At 40.3% G+C, this 14,297-nt stretch overlaps 1 non-coding gene across 1 annotated transcript; it reads right to left on the bottom strand.

Moving 5' to 3' along the window:
- Positions 1–12,647: 12,647 nt before the first annotated feature.
- Positions 12,648–12,755, bottom strand: LOC130971499 (small nucleolar RNA R71). Its single transcript, XR_009082715.1, has one exon. It is a non-coding gene; the product is annotated as a small nucleolar RNA R71 (small nucleolar RNA).
- Positions 12,756–14,297: the final 1,542 nt, after the last annotated feature.

The raw sequence follows: 14,297 nt of genomic DNA, 5'->3' as shown, positions 1-14,297 counted from the left end.
ATTAAAAAATCTTTTGATCATGTTTTTATGATTGAAACCTCTTTGGGAGGCTGGCCATTCGGCCATGCCTAGACCTTGTTCTTATGTATTTTCAACGGTGGAGTTTCTACACACCATAGATTAAGGTGTGGAGCTCTGCTGTACCTCGAGTATTAATGCAATTACTATTGTTCTTCTATTCAATTCAGCTTATTCTTATTCCAAGATATTCATTCGCACTCAAGAACTTGATGAATGTGATGATTATGTGATGCTCATCATCATTCTCACTTATGAACACGTGCCTGACAACCACTTCCATTCTACAAGCAAACAAGGCTTGAATGTGTATCTCTTGGATCCCTTAATCGGAATCTTCGTGGTACAAGCTAGAATTGATGGTGGCATTCAAGAGAATCTGGAAGATCTAAACCTTGTCTGTGGTATTCTGAGTAGGATTTAAGGATTGAATGACTGTGACGAGCTTCAAACTCACGATTGTGGGGCGTTAGTGACAGACGCAAAAGAATCACTAGATTCTATTCTGACATGATCGAGAATCGACAGATGAATAGCCGTGCTGTGACAGAGCGCGTTGAACATTTTCACTGAGAGGACGGGACTGTAGCCACTGACAACGGTGATGCCCAACATACAGCTTGTCATGGAAAGGAGTAAGAAGGATTGGATGAAGACAGTAGGAAAGCAGAGAGACGGAAGGGACAGAGCATCTCTATACGCTTATCTGAAATTCTCACCAATGAATTACATAAGTAACTCTATCTTAATTTTATGTTTTATTTATCTTTTAATCATTAATCCTCCATAACCATTTGAATCCGCCTGACTGAGATTTACAAGATGACCATAGCTTACTTCATACCAATAATCTCTGTGGGATCGACCCTTACTCGCGTAAGGTTTATTACTTGGACGACCCAGTGCACTTACTGGTTAGTTGTGCGAAGTTGTGATAAAGAGTTGAGATTGCAATTGAGCGTACCATGTTGATGGCGCCATTGATGATCACAATTTCGTGCACCAGACATGTGAACGAGGTCTTTTCTTGGTCCTTTGGATCTACCACTATCAGATTATACCCAGAATACCCATCTAGGAAGCAGTAGTAAGCATGACCGGTCAATCTTTCAAGCATCTGGTCAATGAAGGGAAGAGGGAAGTGATCTTTACGTGTGGCATCATTCAACCTCCTATAGTCAATACACATCCTTTATCCTATCACAGTTCTTGTGGGAATGAGTTCATTCTTTTCATTAACAATGACTGTCATCCCACCCTTCTTTGGTACCACTTGAACTGGGCTTATCCATGAGCTATCGGAGATAGGATAGATTATCCCTGCATTCCACAACTTCATTACTTCCTTCTGGACAACATCCTTCATTGTGGGATTTAGCCTCCTCTGAGGTTGAACCACTGGTTTGGAATTGTCCTCCAAGAGGATCTTATGCATACACACTACTGGGCTGATGCCTTTCAGATCGTCAATGGCCCATCCTAAAGCATCCTTGTGAGCCCTGAGTACATCAAGAAGCTCTCCTTCTTCTTTTTTTGTCAGGGATGAATTGATGATCACTGGAAAGCTCTCTGATGTGTCAAGGAATGCATATTTGAGATGGTTGGGTAACAGCTTCAGTTCTTATTTTTGCACTTCTTCTTTCTTGTTTGGATTCACCTCTTTGTCAATAGAGATTTCGGCTGCTTGTTCCTCTATTGTCTCTTGACTACTTTCCTCTTCTTGTTTATGATGATTAGTATCTAACATTTCCTCCACTAGGCTCTCTATCATGTCCACCCTCAAGTAATCCTCTTGCTCTGGAGGGTGTTGCATTGACTTGAAGACATTTATGACCATTTGCTCATTGTGTACTCTGAAGATCATTTCTCCTTTTTCCACATCGATAATAGCTCTTGCAGTTGCTAAAAATGGCCTTCCCAAGATGATTGAATTATTTCCTTCTTCTTCGATGTCCAAGATTACAAAGTCTGCAGGGAAAATAAACTCCCCAACCTTTACTAATAGATTTTTCACAATTCCATTCGGTGTCTTGATCGATCTATCTGCCATGACTAGTGACATCCTGGTGGGTTTGAGTTCTTTTATAGCAAGCTTCCTCATCATGGATAGGGGCATTAAGTTGATACTAGCTCCAAGATCACAAAGAGCTTTGTCTAAGGTTATTTTGCATATGGTGCATGAAACTACAAAGCTCCCTGGATCTTTAAGCTTTGATGGTATTCCTTTTTGAAGCACGGCGCTACATTCTTCAGTAAGCAGCACAGTCTCCTTCTCCAGCCAACTTCTTTTCTTGTTGATAAGCTCATTCAAGAACTTGGCGTACAAGGTTATTTGCTCCAATGCCTCAGCCAAGGGAATGTTTATCTCTAGCTTCTTGAAAGTCTCAAGGAACTTATGGAAGTGTTGATCCTTTGCTTCTTTGTTAAATCTCTGAGGATATGGCAGTGGAGGTGTAAAGCTCTTCTCCACTTGTTGATGTCCTTGAACTTCTTCCTTTGAACTGTGTGGCTGGTTGTCTTTATTTTTGAGCTTCTCTTGGACAATTTTGCTTGTTGTCATGTCCTTGTTACTAGCTTCCTCTTTTTTTGTTGGTTTTTTGTTGTTGTCCATAGGCTTCTTGGTTGCCTCCTTGTTACTGTCCACCAATGTCTTTCCACTACTTAGTTGTACAGCCTTGCATTCTTCTTTTGGATTAGGAATGGTGTCACTTGGTAGTGAGCTTGAAGGTATCTCAATAGAAATTTGCTTGGAGAGTTGTCCAATCTGCCTCTCCATGCTCTTCAGGGAAGCATCCTGGTTCTTTGTTGTCATTTCTTGGCTCTTCATCATCTTCTCCATTAGCATCTCCAGATTAGTGATCCTCTAAGAGTCTTGTGAGATTGGTTGGTTGTGGGGTGTTGATGATTGATGGTAAGTGTTTTGGTTGATGGATTGGTTATTGGAAGGATAATGGTTGGAATTGGGGTAATTGTTTTGGGGTTTTCTGTAAGGATTTTGGTTAGTTTGCTGCTGGTTGTGGTTTTGGTTGTTCCTTGAGGTGTTTTGATTTGAGTTCCTTTGCCATGGTTGTTGGTTCTGGTTGTGGTTATCTCCCCACCTGAGGTTTGGGTGGTTCTTCCAAGATGGATTGTAAGTGTCACCATACACCTCATTTTGTCCAGAATTTTGGTTGTGCACATATTGGATTTTCTCCTGCTGTTCTTCTTGGTTCTCTTCATTCTGCCCCCAAGAAGTGGTTGGTTGGCTTGTGGCACTCACTGATGCAACTTGTAGGCTATCAATTCTTTTGGCCATTTGTTCAAGTTGTTGCTGAATCTGCTCTGCATCACTTTGTGTTGAGCCAAAATTGTATCCACTCCTTCCAATTCTAGCACTCCCTTCCTCTGCGATGGTTGGCGTTGCCTTTGGTGAGCAAAGAAGTATTGGTTATTGGCCACCATATCAATGAGGTTTTGAGCCTCCTCTGCAGTTTTCATCAATTGTAATGATCCTCCAGCTGAGTGGTCAAGTGCCTCTTGAGCCTTTAGAGTGAGTCCTTCATAGAAGTTTTGCAGCTTATCCCACTCAGTGAACATTTCTAGTGGACATTTTCTCAACAGAGCCTTATATCTTTCCCATGCCTTATATAGATTTTCAGCATCCATTTGTATGAATGTTTGCACCTCAGTCTTCAATCTAATAATCCTTTGAGGGGGGTAAAATTTGGCAAGAAACTTGCTCACTAAATCATCCCAAGTGTTGATGCTCTCCTTTGGGAATGTTTCTAGCTATTGAGTGGCTTTATCTCTGAGAGAGAATGGGAATAACAATAGCTTGTAGATGTCAGGGTGCACTCCATTGCTTTTAACTATGTCACAAATCCTCAAGAAGGTAGATAGATGTTGATTTGGGTCCTCAAGTGGTCCTCCTCCAAAAGAACAGTTGTTTTGAACCAATGTGATGAGTTGCGGCTTCAGTTCAAAGTTATTTGCATTAACATTATGGGTAAGAATGCTACTCCCACAATGTCTAGCGTTTGCAAATGTATAAGAGGCAAGTACTCTCCTTTGTTGTGGGTTGTTGTTGACCCCTCCTTCTAGATGATTGGGATTAGATGGATCTCCTTCCATCTCTTGGAATTCTTCTTCTGACTCCTCTTCTCCAACAACAGCCTTCCCTCTAGCTTCTCTTCTCAACCTTCAAAGAGTTCTTTGTTCAGTTTCAGATAAAATAGGGATAGCTCTCCCTGTGCCTGACATACAAAACACAACACAAGAAACACACAAAACCAAAAAACCAGTGAAACTTCAATCTATTGCTAGAATGAAGTTTTGGTTAGCTTAGGCAAATAGTCAAACAATTAATATGTTAGCTGAGAACAACAGAAAAAAAAAATGCTTAATCTAGATCTCCACTTCACTTAATCATTGTCAATCTATTTCAATCCCTGGAAACGGCGCCAAAAACTTGATGGTGTGGAAAACGATCCAACATAAACCTCACCGGCAAGTGTACCGGGTCGCATCAAGTAATAATAACTCACATGAGTGAGGTCGATCCCATAGGGATTGAAGGATTGAGCAATTTTAGTTTAGTAGTTGATTTAGTCAAGCAAACAAGAGTTGATTTGAGTGATTTGTGATTGACAGAAGCTAAATTGCATGAATTCTAAAGGGAGAGGGAAAAATTGCAATAAATTAAGGAGCTAAGAAATTAAAGTGTTGAATCTTAAAGAACAAGTAAAGTAAATGATAGTAACTTAAAGTGCAAGAAATGTAAATTGCAGAAGCTTAGAGTGCAAGAAATGTAAATTGCTTGAATGTAAAATGGAATTGGGAACTGGGATTGCAGAATCTAAACATAGAAGAGTAAATTGCAACAAGTAAAAGAGTAGAGGATGATTTGAATTGAAAGAGATCTCAAAGAGACAAGTAAATTTGCTTGAAGAAGCATTCAGCAGATAAACTAAATGGAAATGCAAGATCTCAGGGGTCAAGAGACTAGAAAACTAAGTCTAGATCTCACTACCTTCTTTGATCCAATTCAGAAAAACAATTGAAAGAGAATTGATGATAAAAACCATTAAAGAAACTTGAATTATGCAGAGAAAGAAACAAAGAGATCTTAAGGTGAGAGTTAGACAGAATTTCCTCAATTCTTCACACCCAAGACTCAAGCAAGCCTTGCAGAGAAGGAAACGAGAATGCCCAAAGGAGGAGAACTCAAGTCTCCTTCCAATTCAAGCAGAAGTTTCCAAAAGAGCAAGCAGAATTCAAAACGGAAAGTAAAATGATCCAATTCTCCAATTACAATTTCAAAAAAAAAATGTCAGAAGCCACCCTCTCTACATCTAACTAACACCTATTTATACACTTCCTAATTTGGATCTAAGAATTTGGGTGGGCTCTAAAATTTGGTGAAGAAATGAATTAATTTGGATTTTTGGGTGAATTTTGGCCCATGGTGCACCTCCCAGGGGAAAGCTCGGCTCTTGGCAAGAGCTTTGGCCAAGAGCTTTGGTTCCCTTCCTTGCTAAAGTGTGTACACGGTCCTCCCTTGTGACAAGAGAATAAAGCTCTTTGCAAGAGCTTAAAGCTCTTGGCAAGAGCTTTACTTGTCCTTGAGGTCCTTAGTTCAAATCTTGGGTGGAGCACTTGTGGAGCTAGCTTTCTTGGCACAAGAGTAGCGCCCAAAATCTTGCTTCCTTGAGGTACCCGGTTCGAATCTTGGTGAAGGAAGTTGCTGGCCATTTTCCTTGGCAAGTGAGTGGCGCACAAGGCCTTGCTTCCTTAATGCTCCCTATTCGTGCTGAATGAAAACAAGCCAATTTTGGCTTGTTTTCCTTGTTGAATAGCGCTGGCCCCCTCCCCTTGGTCATGGGTTCAAGTCTTGGTGAGTGCATATTTGAGCTTTTTCTCCTTGATTTTTCCCTTGGAATGCCCGAAAAAGCTCTTGGGCAAAGCTCTTGGCAAGAGCTTTGCATGTGAGCTTGCCTTGCTTCCTTCTTCCATATGCTTGTGACAAAGCTCTTGGCAAGAGCTTGGCTATTGATTATTTGAAGGAAAGCTCTCCACAAGAGCATTAAGCTCTTGGCAAGAGCTTTATACCCTTCTTCCTTGAATACATCCACGCTTTTCCTTCTTTGAGCCACGCTTCTCTTCCTTGTGCCACGCTTTCTTTCTTTGCTTAGATCATGCTCCTTAGGCTACGCTTTTCCTATTTTTTTCTTTTCTTCACCTACAAGTAATCAAAATAACCAATCAAAGTATCACAAAATTCACAAAGCTTAAAATACATTTAAAAACCAATTAATTCAAGCTTAAACTTCATGATTTTGTGTCAATTAAAGGGTGGTTGATTGATTCAAAGAAACCATGCACTTCCACTCCAAATTGCTTACTTGTAATGCAAGAAAGTGCATAAAAACCAATGAAATAAGTGAAATTAGCTTGAAAAACAAGCATATGATGACTTGTCATCAGCGGGTTGGTTTGTGCCTCAGGCATGGAGCTGGCATAGTGTAAACACCACTCTCGGGTCAATGTATGGAGGGGTGAGATTTTTCAATCCACGTGTCCGCGTACATGGCGCGGTCACGTAGGTGATTGAAAATTCTTGAGGCGCGCTACGCACCAGGTGCGCGCACACGCGGGTTGATGCTCTGTTTTTCAAAATTTTTCCAAGTTCTTACACCAAACCAAGCATTCCAAACCTCCAAACAGCTACCCAAACACTATAAAATCTTATTTAACCTACTAAACTACCAATTATACTCAACAAACTCAACCAAACATGAAATTAAACTAATTACCAATATGTACAAAAGGGAAAAATGAAAAGAGTTTACCATGGTAGGGTGTCTCCCACCTAGCACTTTGTTTATTGTCCATAAGTTAGACTTATGGGAAGCTCCTTGTCATGGTGGCTTATGCTTGTATTCATCCTTGAATCTCCAATGATGCTTGCTCTTCAATTGGTTGTCAGAATTTCCAACCATCCTCACCAAGCTTGGGGAAAGTTCTTCCCAAGATATGAGCTCCCAAAATTGGACTTCATGTTGTGATCCGGGATCCCATATCTTATTTTCACACCCATCTTCTAGTTGATCATCACAATTCCAATTGGGTGAGAAGTGATCCGAATTCTCAAGTAAACACCAAAGCATCTTCCTAGACCCCTTTAGTTGAGAACTATACCAACCATTACACTTAGATTTTGAGTTTCCAACCATAAAGAACCTTGATTGGCAATTTCAACTATCAACCAATTCTCTCTTGCTCTTAACTCCACAAAGAGCTCTAAGTTTCTCATCCGTCTCAAGCAAACCATATTCAAGTGGAAAAGTAAAGATTAGAGATAAGAATTTTACCCACTTGAATGTTATGTTGGATGGTGACTTAGGAAGGGACGTCTCCAATGGTCTTGTAAGTTCCATTCCTTTGTGCTCTTCTTTGACTACCTCCACCTCTTGGCAAGCTTCGTCAACTTCAACCTCTTCCTCTTGACAAAGTTCTTCACATTCAACCACTTCTTCACCAACTTCTTCTAGCTCTTCTCCATTCTTCATATCACAACATGGAGGTAATGTGGAACTTGTCTCAACATCCACCTCAATTTCAAGAGGAGAAGATTCCTCAAATACTAAAGGATCATGTGTTGGTGTGGGCTCATCTCCAAGAGGAAGATTTGTTATTTGCTCACCTTCTTCCAATTCTTCATCATTTATTATATGCTTAGGAGGTTGCGCATTATCCTCCTCAACACCAAATTCAAGCTCATTGGAGGAAGGTTCAACAACTTCCACAAAATCATCAACAATGTCACTTGGTGTGGAAGTGTTCTCAAGCTTGAAATCCACCTCTTGTTCAACTTTTCCTAGGCTTTCAACCACTTCTTCTTCATTAACAATTTCTTCACTCTCCACTTGTTGCAAGACATACCCCATCTCCTTGTCCTCATGTTGAGATTCTAAAATCTCCTTCATGCTCCTTTCTTTGGTTGATTTCTCACATTCATCCGTGGAGATGCTTTACTTGTTGCATGAGTCCCATGAGTCCAAGTTGGCTTTAATTTTGGCAAGGTTAGCCTCGATAACTTCATAATTCTTTTGGGCTTTCTCTTGCTCTTTTTGACGGATTATTGCTTAAAGCCGATCCATTGCTTCCTTGAAGCGATCCATTGACTCTTGGATGGATGGATATGGGTGTTCTTTCATGGAGAGTTGTGGTGAAAAGGGAAATTCATTATGTGGTTGAAAGTTATCATACAGGGGAGGTGATTCATCTTGGTAATAGTATGGAGGTGGTGGTTCTTGAGGGTATTGGTGGTGGAATTGGGGTGGTTCTTCATATGGTTCATATGGTTCACAAGGTGGTTGGTATGGTGGATATGGGTTGGGGTCGTATGGAGGTGGTTGGTGAAAAGGGGCTTGTGAGTAAGGTGGTTCAAAATTATATTGAGAAGGTGGTTCATAGGTATATGGTGGTGGTTGTTGACAATTACAATAAGGGTCACCACATCTATTAGATTGATATGCATTAGGATTAGAATTATACCCATAAGAAACCAGAGGGGGTTGTTGCCAATAAGGTTGATCAATCCCTTGAGGCTCCTTCCATCTTTGATTCCCAAATCCTTGATGCATGTCACCATTGTAGCTCCCATTCCCTACAATATAGTTTGAACCCAACTCATAACCAAAGGGATGAGAATTCATAATAGCAAAGAAAAATAAAAGCTAACAAAAATGAGAAATAAAGTCCTAAACCTAACAAAAACTAACAAACAAGCAAAAGACAAAAATATTCACAATATTCACAATAACCAATAATGTAACACCATTGCAACTCCCCGGCAACGGCGCCATTAATTTGATGAACGAGAATTGCGTTGGTTAGGAATTTCTCTTATAGAAAGAAGAATTTCGTTGTAAGCATAGCTCCAAACCAACAAACAACTCTCACATCAAATTAAATTTGGTTTTGTCACAAGTACAAACCCCAAATAAGAATTAATCGAAGTATTTCAACTCCGGGTCGTTGATGAGCGGATAATTTGCACGCTTTTTGGCATTGTTTTTAGTAGTTTGAGTTGAGTTTTTAGTATATTTTTATTAGTTTTTAGTTAAAATTCACTTTTCTGGACTTTACTATGAGTTTGTGTGTTTTTCTATGATTTCAGGTATTTTCTGGCTGAAATTGAGGGACCTGAGCAAAAATCTGATCCAGAGACTGAAAAGGACTGCAGATGCTGTTGGATTCTGACCTCCCTGCACTCGAAGTGAATTTTCTGGAGCTACAGAAGCCCAATTGGAGCGCTCTCAACGGCGTTGGAAAGTAGACATCCTGGGCTTTCCAGCAATATATGATAGTCCATACTTTCCCTAAGATTTGATGGCCCAAACCGGCGTTCAAAGTCACCCTCAGAATTCCCAGCGTTAAACGCCGGAACTGGCACCAAAGTGGGAGTTAAACGCCCAAACTGGCACAAAAGCTGGCGTTTAACTCCAAGAAGAGTCTCTACACGAAAATGCTTCATTGCTCAGCCCAAGCACACACCAAGTGGGCCCGGAAGTGGATTTTTATGTCATTTACTCATCTCTGTACACCCTAGGCTACTAGTTCTCTATATATAGGACCTTTTACTATTGTAAAAAAAAAGTCTTTTGATCATGTTTTTATGATTGAACCCTCTTTGGGAGGCTGGTCTCACGGCCATGCCTAGACCTTGTTCTTATGTATTTTCAACGGTGGAGTTTCTACACACCATAGATTAAGGTGTGGAGCTCTGCTGTACCTCGAGTATTAATGCAATTACTATTGTTCTTCTATTCAATTCTGCTTGTTCTTTGTCCAAGATATCACTTGTTCTTCAACTTGATGAATGTGATGATCCGTGACACTCATCATCATTCTCACCTATGAACGTGTGACTGACAACCACCTCCGTTCTACCTTAGATTGGGTGAATATCTCTTGGATTCCTGATACACGATGCATGGTTGATCGCCTGACAACCGAGTGCTCGCCTGACAAACGAGCCAGCCATTCCGTGAGATCAGAGTCTTCGTGGTATAGGCAAGAACTGATGGCGGCATTCAAGAGAATCCGGAAGGTCTAACCTTGTCTGTGGTATTCTGAGTAGGATTCAATGATTGAATGACTGTGACGTGCTTCAAACTCCTGAAGGCGGGGCATTAGTGACAGACGCAAAAGAATCACTGGATTCTATTCCGGCCTGATCGAGAACCGACAGATGGATAGCCGTGCCGTAACAGGTTGCGTTGAACATTTCCACTGAGAGGATGGGAGGTAGCCACTGACAACGGTGAAACCCTTGCATAAGCTTGCCATGGAAAGGAGTAAGAAGGATTGGATGAAGACAGTAGGAAAGCAGAGAGACGGAAGGGACCAAGCATCTTCATATGCTTATCTGAAATTCCCACCAATGATATACATAAGTATCTCTATCTTTATCTTTATGTTTTATTCATATATCATCTATACCCATTTGAGTCTGTCTGACTAAGATTTACAAGGTGACCATAGCTTGCTTCATACCAACAATCTCCGTGGGATCGACCCTTACTCGCATAAGGTTTATTACTTGGACGACCCAGTGCACTTGCTGGTTAGTTGTGCGAAGTTGTAGTGATCACAATTTCGTGCACCAAGTTTTTGGCGCCGTTGCCGGGGATTGTTTCTTGTATGGACAACTGACGGTTCATCTTGTTGCTTAGATTAGGTATTTTTTTTAGAATTCTTAAGAATGAGTTCTAGAGTTTCATGATGATCTGCTGAAATCTGGCTGGCTGAGAAGCCATGTCTAATCTTATTGGACCGAGGTTTCAACTGATCACCACAAGAGCTTATTAATCTCTATCAATCTTGCTATTGGAGCAATGATCTGCTAAGGCTTGGCTGGCCATTGGCCATGTCTAGTGTTTTGGACCAAAGCTTTCTTTGAAAGCTTGGCTGGCTGTGAAGCCATGTCTAATTCCTGGACCGGAGTCTTAGACTAGCATTGCAATGATTCCTGAAATCCAAATTGAGAATTCTAAAACCTTCATTTTCTATTTTCATATAATTTTCGAAAAATCCAAAAAAATTTTAAAACCATAAAAACCAAAAATATTTTATGTTTCTTGTTTGAGTCTAGTGTCTAATTTTAAGTTTGGTGTCTTGCATGCATTGTTTATTTGATCTTGGTTCTATTTTCAAGTCAATAGTACAGGGAACTGAAGATTCAGAACATGCAGCAGAGGAATTACACAGAAGAAGCTGGGCGTTCAAAACACCCAGTGAAGAAGGACAGACTGGCGTTTAAACGCCAGCCAGGGTGCCTGGTTGGGCGTTTAACGCCCAAAAAGGTAGTGCATTGGGCGTTAAATGCCAGAATGTGCACCATTCTGGGCGTTTAACGCCAGGATGGCACAAGAGGGAGGATTTTGTTTTCAAATCAATTTTTTTCAAGTTTTCAAAGTTTTTCAAAATCAAATCTTTTTCAAATCATATCTTTTCAATCAAACCTTTTTCAAAATCAATTTCTTTCCTTTTTCAAAGATACTTACTATCAATTAATGATTTGATTCAATGTTTTAAGTATGTTGCCTTTTCTGTTGAGAAAGGTTTAATGTTTGAATCATATCTTTTCTTGTTAGGCAAGTCATTAATTTTTTAAAAAAAAATCAAATCTTTTTAAAATTGTTTTCAAATCATATCTTTTCAATCATATCTTTTTAAAACCATAATTTTTCAATCATATCTTTTTCAAACTAGTTTTCAATCATATCTTTTTAAATTCTAATTTCAAAATCTTTTCCAAAAATTACTTGATTTCTTTCCCACTCTTGGTTTTCGAAAATCAATTAAAGATTTTCAAAATGTTTTCAAAATCTTTCACTTGATTTTTGAAAATTTCTTCCTCTCTTCTCACATCCTTCTATTTATGGAGTACCACTCCTCCTCAATCCACAATTCGAACTCTATCTGACTAAGTTCGAATTCTTCTCCTTCTTCCTTCTATTTTTCTTCTTCTCTGACACCTCAAGGAATCTCTATACTGTGACATAAAGGATTCTATATTTTCTTGTTCTTTTCTCTTTCATATGAGCAGGAGCAAAGACAAAGGCATTCTTGTTGAAGCTGACCCTGAACCTGAAAGGACCTTGAAGCGAAAGCTAAGAGAAGCTAAGGCACAACTCTCTGTAGAGGACCTAACAGAAATCTTCAAAGAAGAAGAAGACATGGCAGCCGAAAACAACAACAATGCAAACAATGCAAGGAAGGTGCTGGGTGACTTTACTGCACCTACTCCCGACTTCTATGGGAGAAGCATCTCTATCCCTGCCATTGGAGCAAACAACTTTGAGCTTAAGCCTCAATTAGTTTCTCTAATGCAACAGAATTGCAAGTTCCATGGACTTCCATTGGAAGATCCTCATCAGTTCTTAGCTGAGTTCTTGCAAATCTGTGACACTGTCAAGACTAATGGGGTTGACCCTGAGGTCTACAGACTTATGCTATTCCCTTTTGCTGTAAGAGACAGAGCTAGGACATGGTTGGACTCACAACCTAAAGAAAGCCTAGACTCATGGGAAAAGCTAGTCAATGCCTTCTTGGCAAAGTTCTTTCCACCTCAAAAATTGAGTAAGCTTAGAGTGGAAGTCCAAACCTTCAGACAGAAGGAAGGAGAATCCCTCTATGAAGCTTGGGAAAGATACAAACAATTGATCAGAAAATGTCCTTCTGACATGCTTTCTGAATGGAGCATCATAGGTATTTTCTATGATGGTCTGTCTGAACTATCCAAGATGTCTTTGGATAGCTCTGCTGGAGGATCTCTTCATCTGAAGAAGACGCCTACAGAAGCTCAAGAGCTAATTAAAATGGTTGCAAATAACCAATTCATGTACACTTCTGAAAGGAATCCTGTGAACAATGGGACAAGTCAGAAGAAAGGAGTTCTTGATATTGATACTCTGAATGCCATTCTGGCTCAGAACAAGATATTGACTCAACAAGTCAATTTGATTTCTCAAAGTCTGTCTGGAATGCAAAATGCACCAAGAAGTACTAAGGATGCTTCATCTGAAGAAGAAGCTTATGATCTTGAGAACCCTTCAATGGAAGAGGTGAATTACCTAGGAGAACCCTATAAAAATACCTATAATTCTTCATGTAGAAATCATCCAAATTTCTCATGGAAGAATCAAGAGAGACCTCAACAAGGTTTCAATAACAATAATGGTGGAAGAAACAGGTTTAGCAATGGCAAGCCTTTTCCATCATCTTCTCAGCAACAGACAGAGAGTTCTAAGCAGAACACCTCTGACTTAGCAACCATGGTCTCTGATCTAATCAAAACCACTCAAAGTTTCATGACTGAAACAAGATCCTCCATTAGGAATTTGGAGGCACAAGTGGGACAGCTGAGCAAGAAAGTTACTAAACTCCCTCCTTGTACTCTCCCAAGTAATACAGAAGAAAATCCAAAAGGAGAGTGCAAGGCCATCAACATGGCCGAATTTGGAGAGGAGGGAGAGGAAGTAAACGCCACTGAGGAAGACCTCAATGGGCGTGCACTGACCTCCAATAAGTTCCCTAATGAGGAACCATGGGAATCTGAGGCTCAAAATGAGACCATAGAGATTCCATTGGACTTACTTCTGCCTTTCATGAGCTCTGATGAGTATTCTTCCTCTGAAGAGGATGAGTATGTCACTGAAGAGCAAGTTGCTAAATATCTTGGAGCAATCATGAAGCTGAATGACAAGTTATTTGGTAATGAGACTTGGGAGGATGAACCCCCTTTGCTCACCAAAGAACTGGATGACTTGTCTAGGCAGAAACTACCTCAACAGAGACAAGATCCTGGGAAGTTTTCCATACCTTGTACCATAGGCACCATGACCTTCAAGAAGGCTCTGTGTGACTTAGGGTCAAGTGTAAACCTCATGCCTCTCTCTGTAATGGAGAAGCTAGGGATCTTTGAGGTACAAGCTGCAAGAATCTCACTAGAGATGGCAGACAACTCAAGAAAATAAGCTTATGGACTTGTAGAGGATGTTCTGGTAAAAGCTGAAGACCATTACATCCCTACTGATTTCGTAGTCCTAGAGACTGGGAAATGCATGGATGAATCTATCATCCTTGGCAGACCCTTCCTAGCCACAGCAAAGGCTGTGATTGATGTTGATGGAGGTGAACTGATCATTCAAGTGAATGAAGAATCCTTTGTGTTTAAGGCTCAAGGATACCCCTCTGTCACCATAGAGAGGAAGCATGAAGAGCTTCTCTCA

This window comes from Arachis stenosperma, chromosome 3 (assembly GCF_014773155.1).
Source record: "Arachis stenosperma cultivar V10309 chromosome 3, arast.V10309.gnm1.PFL2, whole genome shotgun sequence".
NCBI classification, from domain to species: domain Eukaryota; kingdom Viridiplantae; phylum Streptophyta; class Magnoliopsida; order Fabales; family Fabaceae; genus Arachis; species Arachis stenosperma.
This window is presented reverse-complemented; position numbering and strand designations above follow the sequence as displayed.